We start from the raw sequence: 10,404 nt of genomic DNA on the forward strand, positions 1-10,404 counted from the left end.
TTCTAAAAGTAATGAATTAAATAAATTTTTGGGGATCGATAATCGCCACAAAAAATATTAAATTGTGACAATTTTCTAACCTCCTTAATAAAACCACCACAAAAAGATTTATATTGTAGGAGTTACATTAAAACGTCACAAAATGAACTATCAGTGGGATTTCAAACAATTCCCACAAATTATCCGCCACAAATTGAGCTTTTTTTTGTAGTGGTAAGAGATAAAGATGAAGTGTACTGGACGATGAAGAGAACACAATGATTATACAGTTAAGCGACCTAAAGACTTCATTTACATTATCAAAATTAAGCTAAATAATCAAGGATATATGTACTTGTCTTCAAGATGGCTCATTGAAAAATTTCAAGAAATGATCTATTTAATATAATATACAATTCACATTAAAAAATTGGGCAAAAAGGTTACACCCTCCGTTCTGCAGATCTAGAATTTTAAATTTATGAATTTTGAACTAACAACCTCTTTTATTTTTCAAGTTTTAGATAAATTATTTATAAGTATATTCACTAAATATCTTAAAACAGGATATACAAGATTTGATTCACAACTACTCAATTTTACCGAACTCATAACTTCAACGATAGATCGTTCCCTGCATATTACATAAATATATCGGTAATCGGCAACAACCAAAGGAGGATCTATACAATAAATAAATAAATAAAACGTACATATATAATAAGATCATATTCATTTTCGATAAAAAATATTAGCAAATAGAATAATCAACATAAAAATTATCAGCAAAAAATTTCTTCAGTACAACTCTTGGCTCATGTTCAAGAATTATTAGTCAACATAGAGCTTGAGATTGATCAGTCTCTAAATAAGAAGGCAAAAAAATAAAAAAGAAGAAAAAACAGAAATAAAAAAAATTGCCTGGCTCCATAATGTGTGCCTCTTTCCAAACTTATAATAATATTAAGATATGCTATCCTTCATCTTGAGAATAAAGAAAAACTCCACTTCTTGATCACCATAATAGAGAATGTGACTAAAAAGATATGAAATTTTTCTTGATCCATCATCACAAAAGAGAAAACTTCTTCATCATATCTCTAACAAGGTGTGTAGAGAAAACTGATAAATCAAACCAAACCGATTATCTCTGTCTAGCGGACTCTTGGGCTAGCCCTTTTTTAAGGTACTATTCATATCTAGAAAACTAAATATCTCTCAAGTTTTGGAGAAGATAGATAAAGAAATGACTAAAGAAGAAAAAATAATAGAGAATTTTGTCCATAGAGTTTGTTTCTTTACGTTTATTGTTTCGGCTACGAGTCGGCCACATTTTATATAGACAGAACTAATATATTGACCAGGATGTGATGCAGTGGATGAAACTGGTTCTTTTTTAAGTAGAGGTCTCAGATTCAATTTTTGAGTATGAAAAAATTCTTAGTAAGAATGCTACACGTCAAATAGGACCTTATTCGATACGAATAAATATTAGTTAATTTGTAATAGAGATATCAAACATTGAATAAGAAACCACTTAAAACTAATGTATTATATTGCACATTTTATATAGTAAACGAAGCACTCGGAAGGAGTAAGGAGACACGGCGAGTGCACGTTTGAAAGATTGAATATGACACAAATTCCAATGAAAGGTGTCTTGAAAACCCTTTTTTTTTAAATTGCATTCCCATTTGATGTTTGATAAAAATATTTTAAGATTTTGACTAATTTGAATTGGCGTTCACATAAATCCCACTTAAAGGAAAAGCTAGCAATCTGTACTAAAAAGAAATTTACTCTCTTCGTTCATTTTTAATTGTCATGGTTTTTTTGTTTAGAGTCAAATTATAAAAAATTTGACTAACATTTTACGATACATTTTTTCATCATATTGATATGCAAAAAATTATAATTTATAGTACTTTTCATATAGTGTTTGAATATCTAAATTTTTTGCTTAAAATATCGAATTAATGAATTCTAATTTACCTTTAAAAATTAGTCAATTGACTTTCGAAAAATACAACATGACAACTAAAAATGGACAGAATGAGTATATTCTTAGGGCTCGAACCTAAAATCTCTAGTTAGATCTATTTTTTTAGTAGACTTAACTTTTTAAAGCTGTATGGTTATTGTTTTTTGTCTGATTCGTTCCAAAAAATGGGTAGACTTATAAAATATGATATGAATAAATATGTTTTTGTCAAAGAATGTTATTTTAGAAAAGATACATGTTAATATACTTAATAAGTTTAGTACAATAACGAATATGAATAAAATTTCGAAGAAACATAGTACTAAAAGAAAAGGTTAGGTTAAGAAAGTGGTGAAGAGACTTGTGCAAGTGTGAGGCCTACAAATTAAGTGTTAAAATATAAAATAAGTAAATTTACAAAGAAATCAAGAAATATTGATATATAATATACATATATAAAAATATTTTTATCTAATTATATAATATGATTATGCAACGCAACGAATATTGTCGGTTGACACCCCTTAAATATATGGGGTGGGTGGTGAAAGGCCATTTTCAACATGACCTTTATAATGTCCATTTTCAAGTAAAAGACACAATGACTAGAGGTTGCTTTGGATCGTGGCCTCATTCAACACATCAATCATATCATAATTTCCCAACTATTACAACATTTGTGGACTAGTATTATTTTATGCAGGGCCATCATAACCTATGATTCGAACTTATTAATTTGGGATAAGGGTCTAAAAAATACCCCAATTTTGGTCGGATTTGCTGTTGCGATACTAAACTTTCATGAGGACCTATTACCTCCCTAGACTATCTAATACCGTATTTTAAACATATATATTTGCCCACATGGAGATTAAAAATAATGCAAAATTATAAATAGTAATGTGTCCATGTGGGCACATATATACCTTTAAACTACACTATTAAATAGTTCAGGGGGTAAAAAATACACTATTAAATAGTCTAGGGAGGTAATAGGTTCTCATGAAAGTTTAGTATCGCAACAGCAAATACGATTAAAATTGAGATATTTTTCAGACCCTTATCCCTATTAATTTTGATTTTTTTATATATAAACTATTAAATAAATATAAATATTAATTATAAATTCAATAAATTAAACTAAATATGTTTATATTAGTACTTTAGAATCGAATTCATCAATTTTAAATTCTGAATATATTTTTAATCTTTTATACTAGAAAAAATAATAATGTTGTGGACTAATATCTCCATGCAAATTAATTATCCCTCTCTTTTTCTCAACCCAAAAAAAGTACTCCATTTGTTCCTAATTATTTGTCCACTTTTGAATTGGCATACCTATTAAGAATACAATAATTGATATAGTGAGTTTACCATTTTACCCCTATTAATTATGAAGTGGATAATTAAAAACTAAAGATTTTCAAGAAGTTCTACATTTTTCAAAAAAAATCAATTGAGGGTATAGTAGGTAAAAAAAAGTGTCATTTCTTGATTTGTCAAAATGGACAAGTAATTAGGGACAACTAAAAAACAAATTGGACTAGTAATTAAGAACAAAGGGAGTAAAAGGGAATATTTATTTAATGATTTGGATATGGACTTTTCTTCTTTTCTTGTCCTCTTTATGTCTGTCCATATTTCTCACTTCTTGTTGGATTTTCATTGTACTATTACCTCGGGAATCTAATCATTCAAACCTAACCATGAATAAGAAAAACAAAAAAAAAAGTCAAAAATATCCTAATCATATAAAAAATAATCACAAATAATATTTTTATATTTGGATCTGAAAATACTTTTAATATTATCTTTTTAACTCAAGAATGCCCTAAAATTAATAGCCTAAATTTTAGGGGTGTAGAAAATTGAATCGAAAATCGAATCAAATCGTAAATCGAAGAAAAAATAATCCGATTAGTGGTTTGGTTTGACTTGATTTGGTATTGAAAAAAAAACCCTGACTATATTTGGATTGGTTTGGTTTTAACTAAAAAAAACCAACCCGAGACCAAACCAACCCGACATAATATATAAAATTTTAAAATTTTATTTTATACATAAAAATATTTACCTTGATATAATTTTTAAATATTTCTTATACTTTTTCATAGTTTTTATCTTTTAATATATTATTTCAAGTTTGAAACTTAGAATTCTGAATAGTCCAATAAAGATTATAGTCCACAAATGTTGGTAATTATAATAAAGCTTAAATCAAAATCAAATTAATACTAATGCAAAAAGAAAATCAATTCAACACTAAGAATGACAATAATATTGAATATTTGTTCTTTAGTTTTACATAGGTTTAGACAATTAAAATACATAATTTAATTTTAATTTCCTTTAATATTTATTCATGTAACTAATACTTATTAAACTTATTTTAGCATGATTTAGTACTTTTAAATTATGATCATTTTCATTATGACTTGTTATTTTGCAATATTTATTTTACGCGATTTCATTTTATTTTATTTTTGGATATTTAGTGTCATTAATCATATCATATTTTGTGTTATTTTCTTAAGAAACACCTTAGATAGTTGTATTTTGGTAGGACTAAAGAAATATTTGAAGTACAAGTAAATTATATGTTTAATTTGTATGAATACTTTACCGAAAAAACCCGAAAATCTGAAAAACCCCAAAAAACCGAAAAAACTCAAGGTTTATTGGTTTGGTTTGATTTATAAATTTAAAAATTCGACACAAATAATTTGGTTTGATATTTGAAAAACTCGAATCAACCCGGCAATGTACCCCAATTAAATTTGATGCTTATTAGGGTATGAGGCAAATCATAATTTGCCGTGTGAGAAATTATAATATATCATGTGGCTATATCTTATTGTAAAAAAAGGTCATCATTTATATTTAGAGAGTTAGTCGAGGGATATTTTTGAGTCAAAAAGAAATTTTAGGGCGAGTGTGATCATATTCTTATATATTAATCCCCTATTTAAAATATATATACATATGTATAAGAAATGAGCGCAATCTTATAATATATCTCTTTCTTTAAATGTGGATATAATTGAAATTGAAAGTAATAAATTCAGTTAAATCTAGAAATCAGTCTTAAATATATCTCAACAAACATTACTTTTATTTTGTGTTTTTTCATTGGTATCTACTCTTCATATTGTAGCAACATTCTTAATAAATTTTTATCCATTTTTAAAAGCTCAAATTTAAAATTTCTAATTAAAAATAGAAAGATCTCAATCATCCGCAATTCAGATTTCTACGATTATTACTTGCCTCGTCTGGATGTTGGTACAGGCCTTATAATGAGTTTATTTTCAAAAAGGCACTTCATGACGAAATGAAAACTTTAAAGTTCATCAGCGGCAAATATTGATCATGACTTGTGAGACATCTTCTTCTTAGGTTGCAAATTTACATTTTCCTAATATTTTTATGTATAAAAGATATATATATATATACTCGTAAATTGCAACATGTGACGTTTATAGTAGAGTACTAAATGTTCAATTTAAATTTAAATTTGATGAGTTCGATCTTTATTTCTATTATTAGATTTATTTACACTTTTCAAATTAGAAATTTATATTTAACTAGCTCATCTGAACTCATAGAATCAAGTACGAATCTAGCCTATATGATGCGAGTTCATGTGAATTAAACTTTAAGTAATCAAGTATTCGTATCATGAAATTTATAAAAAATATCTGCCTATAAATATCGGATACCAATATTATAATGTGACTAAACTTTGATTTTTCTTTAATCGATCGTGTTACCTTTGAAGTCTACTAAATATATGGTCAGAAATTTTAAATTTTCTAGATAGACGAGACAGCCATCTTATTTGACAATGAAAGCACTGTGTTTGATATAATACATAAATTTGCTCTTTAATTTGTCCTGATCTTATATTTATGTCTTTCAACTTTCGATGTTTAAGAGTATATATTTATTATTCCCTCCGTCCCATTTTATGTGGCAACATTTGACCGGGCACGGAGTTTAAGAAATAAATGAAGACTTTGAAATGTTTATCAAATTGCCCTTTAAAAAGTGGACTTTTTTTTCTCTCTCCTCATAAATGTATTGAAGTATTATTTTAAGATTAAGTGGGACCAACAAGAATAAAAGAGGAATTGTACCTTTAGAAACTTACCATATAAGGAAATATGACATTATTTTTGGGATTGACCAAAAAGGAAATGGTGCCACTAAAATGGGACGGAGGGAGTATACTTGTATATATAAAGTTGAACAAGTAGACACATACATTGTATAATATACGTAAAATGTCACGTAGGACATGAATTGTCATGTAAAATGTCACATAAAATAAGTGTGTCTACATGTTCAACTGGAGTACGGGTCGTGTCTCAATCCCAATGTGGTTGATCATCCGGAAAGACCAACTAAGCATCACTGGATTGGTCAGCCTTTACCTGACCAACTTCCTAATACTACACATGCTCATCAAACAGCGCTTTTTGGCTTTCTTCAGAATTTGGCCCAAACTGTTCGGCAGATTTCCATTTATATAAGTTTAAGTATCTACTTTTGTTCACCTAAAATTGAAATGCATAAACGAGACATTAAAAATGAAAGCAGAATCAAACGAGACCTTTTGTTTGCTTTTAACAATGTTAAACAAATCTAATCTAACATCCTAAAACTCACGGAGTAAAATTAATAGCCCGTTTGGATTGGCTTAAAAAAAGTAACTTTTGAAGTGCTGAAAGTTATTTTAAAAATAAGTAATTATGTGTTTGGATAAAAGTGTCGCAGTTGAAAAATAATTGTTGATGTGTTTGACAAATAAGTGTTGTTAAACACTTTTTTTTTTTATCAAAATGCCTGAAATATCCTTAAAACTGTTAACATAATAAAAAGTTGATTAATCTAAGTTTTTTATTTCTAAGAAAAATTAAAACAAAATTAATTTATATTTTAATTCAATTTCAATAACTTAATATTTAAGTTAATTTTAAATGTGCAACTTATTTTAAATTTCAAAAATATATAATTTGAATAGATCACATGAAAGAATTTAGGAATTGTTTAAAAGAATTAATAGTAAAAAAGTAATATACTTGGTCAAAGTAGAATGACTTTTAAGTTAAAAAAAAAAGTAGGAGTCACCCTACTTTTAACTTTTGACTTATTTTAAGTCACTTTTGACTTATTTTAAGTTGTTCTTATAATTGTCAAAGACTCTCGCAAGTCAAAAACAAACTTTTAAGTCAGTTAGATCAACTTAAAAGTCTATCCAAATAGACACTAATTATGAATTTCACATTATAACTTGTAACCCCAAAACAACAAAAAAAAGTATCAAATCTAAATAGTAACACAATTCGATAGGTAATTCAACCACAATCTGATACAAATAACTGGTTAGAAAGTTCCCCAAAATAGTGAAGATCATCGACATTCCTCCTATTATATATAACATATATAGTGAAGATCATCGTGTTCTAGCTTTAGGAAATCCATGGTTTTTTGGAATTTCCAATGAGCCATTATATATAGGGAAAAAGGACAAATATACCCTCGAACTATTGTATATGATATGCAGATACCCTCTGTTATACTTTTGGGACATTATTGTCCCTGCCGTCCAAAAACTAGAGCATATATATACCCTTTATAACACATACATGTGTCATAATCTTATCCACCGATCCAACATTTATTAAAGGGAAAAAAGGACAAAGATACCTTCAACATATCGTAAATGCTATGCAGATACCCTCCGTCATACTTTTGGGACATTGGTGCCCCCTGCCGTCCAAAAATTAAAGCATATATGCCCTTCACTCTAACGGAAGACTAAATAGGGACACGTGGCACAATTTTGTCCACCAATTTGGTATTTAATAAATGTCGAGTCGGTGGATAAGATTACGACACGTGTATGTCCGTTAGTATAAAGGGTATTTATGCTCTAGTTTTTGGATGGTAGGGGCACCAATGTCCCAAAAGTATGACGGAGGATATCTGCATACCATATACGATAGTTCGAGGGTATATTTATCCTTTTCTCCTTTATTAAATATCGAATCAACGGATAAGATTGTGTCACGTGTCCCTATTTAGTCGAGTGAAGGGCGCGCATATATGCTCTAGTTTTTGGACGGCAAGGGCACCAATATCCCAAAAGTATAACGAAGGGTATCTGCATACCATTTATGATAGTTTGGGGGTACATTTTTCCTTTTTCCCTTATATATATAGTTCTAGTACAATGTGATTTATAACATTTTTGTCTAGTCGCCCACAATTCATGAGCTTTGTTTAAAGTATATAAAAGAATGTAACTTGATAGAACCTTGTGCAGGTTAAAGGTAAAAATTCATATGATTTCAGCATAAATAACTTTAATGTAACATCTCGCAATTTGAAATAGCTAGCAAGAAGATAAGAATTTGAAATAGTCATTTTTGGAAAGAATGAAAATTTGGAAATTTACTTAAGTTAGGAAAAAGGTGAGTTTTTGATCAACTTCAAACGGACATAACTCCTAGCTCAGGATGAGTTAGGTGTACTTATAGGTATGGTTGGAAATCTCTTGGAACGCTCTTTCCAATGCCTCCAAGATTACGCGAATCCGACTTCATATGAGTGAGATACGCCCATTGGAAGTTGGGATGTTCAAATAAGGAAATGTCCAATCCGGATTTTTGAAGGGTATTTCAGTTTTTTCCTTATCCAATTAATTTAATTCATTTTAGTGAATTAATTAAGAGTAAAATCAGAATGAGATCAGTTTAGTCAATTGGAAATTCACACTAGGGTTTGGAGAAACGAGAAAAGAGGAGAAAGGAGAAGAAAACTCAAGGTTCGCCAAGAACGATCGATTTTGGTTATGGATTCGCCAAGAAATTCATCTTACAAGGTATGTGAGTCTTTCATAGCATTGGGTTCATTCACCCACGCACCAAACATGTTTAGTTCAGTGAAATCCATCCTAAAAGAGTTTGAAAGTTGATGTTCTTGACATGTATTCTTGAATTTGAATGTTGTTCTTGAATTGTGATGAATTGAGGAGTTTCTGAGATCTTTGAGTCGAATTATAGAGATGTTTTGAGTTAGGTTCTTAGGTTCATATGCTGGGTATCTGAATCTAAAGAGTTTTTGAGAAAAATATTCGAATTTAGGCTAATTGGGGCTGTAAAATGGAGAAGGAAAAAGTCGAGCGTCATCTGGCACGCAAGTCTGCGTCGCGGACTTGCTCCCCCAGTGACCAAAAAGTTTCTCCACCTCGCGGTTAAGATGCGGACTCCTCTGTCTCAAAATTTAATTTCGCGAGTAATTATTTAAAACATCTCTCATGTTTAGCTATTTAAGATCATTCCTAAACATCATGTGATCCTTCCTATCACAAATCAAAATCCTTGAATCCATAATTCAATTCAAGGACTAGTTAAGAGTCAAGTCAAGAGCAGTTAAGATCAAAGTCTAGAGAAGTTCTTAAAGTTTTCCAAAAGTCTTTTGCAAACGTTTTAACTTTGTTTTAAAACTTAAGTTTTTGAGTTCAGTAAAGAATAAAGCTTGAAGTTCATTTCTTCAAAAGTATATGGGGACTATGTATTCCCAAAGGGTTTAAAATGTTTTCACATTTAAACAAGAAAGGAAACCTCGATTTCCAAAGAGCCTTCGGGTTAGTTTTCAGAAAAGAGTAAATACTTTCATAATTTAGAAAGAGGCGAAACTTTAATTTCCAAAATAGCCTTTGAGCTAAGTTTTTGAGCAATTATCTCAAATCACAGAAAGAAATATGTTTTTAAACATAAAGAGCTAGTATCATATTTTGGGAGTAGTATTGATCACCGATATAGGGGGGCGTTCAGAGAATCCATAGCCCCCATAAACCATGTAGCCATCATGGGTAGAAAAGGGTCATACTTTTTAGATGAATCCTTTTCACATAGACTAGTGGATCCACTTAGTGAGTTAGGTCCTATACCCCCGACAAGGTATATGATGGTCCTTGGCAGCGTGAGGTAAAGTGTTGTATTATCACTATAGCTCTTAAGTGATGGTTGTCGGTTAGGGAAACTACCACAACAGTATTTTGTATTTTTATATACATCAGTTTATTTGTATTTTTACACACATCTCAGAGTTATATGTATCTTTGCCTACACACAGAGTTGACAATATCATGTTTTAAACAGTTTTTCTTTATATTGCACTTGTTTTTAAACTGCTTTATATTGAAATGAGTTCAGTTATGTTGAGTTGAGTTGAGCCAGGTAAGTTCTTCAGTTCCGGTCTTTCAGATTCTTTTCAAGCCTATGTTGTGTTTATGTAACATCCGGAAAATTGAAATAACTAAGAAGAGGTTTTGAAATTTTTCATTTTGGAAAGGATTTGAAAAATCTGGAAAATTTTGGCTAAGTATGGAAAATGTGAATTTTTGGCCAACTTTGAACAGCCATAAATTCTAG

Source organism: Solanum tuberosum, unplaced genomic scaffold, assembly GCF_000226075.1.
Source record: "Solanum tuberosum cultivar DM 1-3 516 R44 unplaced genomic scaffold, SolTub_3.0 scf00323, whole genome shotgun sequence".
Classification (NCBI taxonomy): domain Eukaryota; kingdom Viridiplantae; phylum Streptophyta; class Magnoliopsida; order Solanales; family Solanaceae; genus Solanum; species Solanum tuberosum.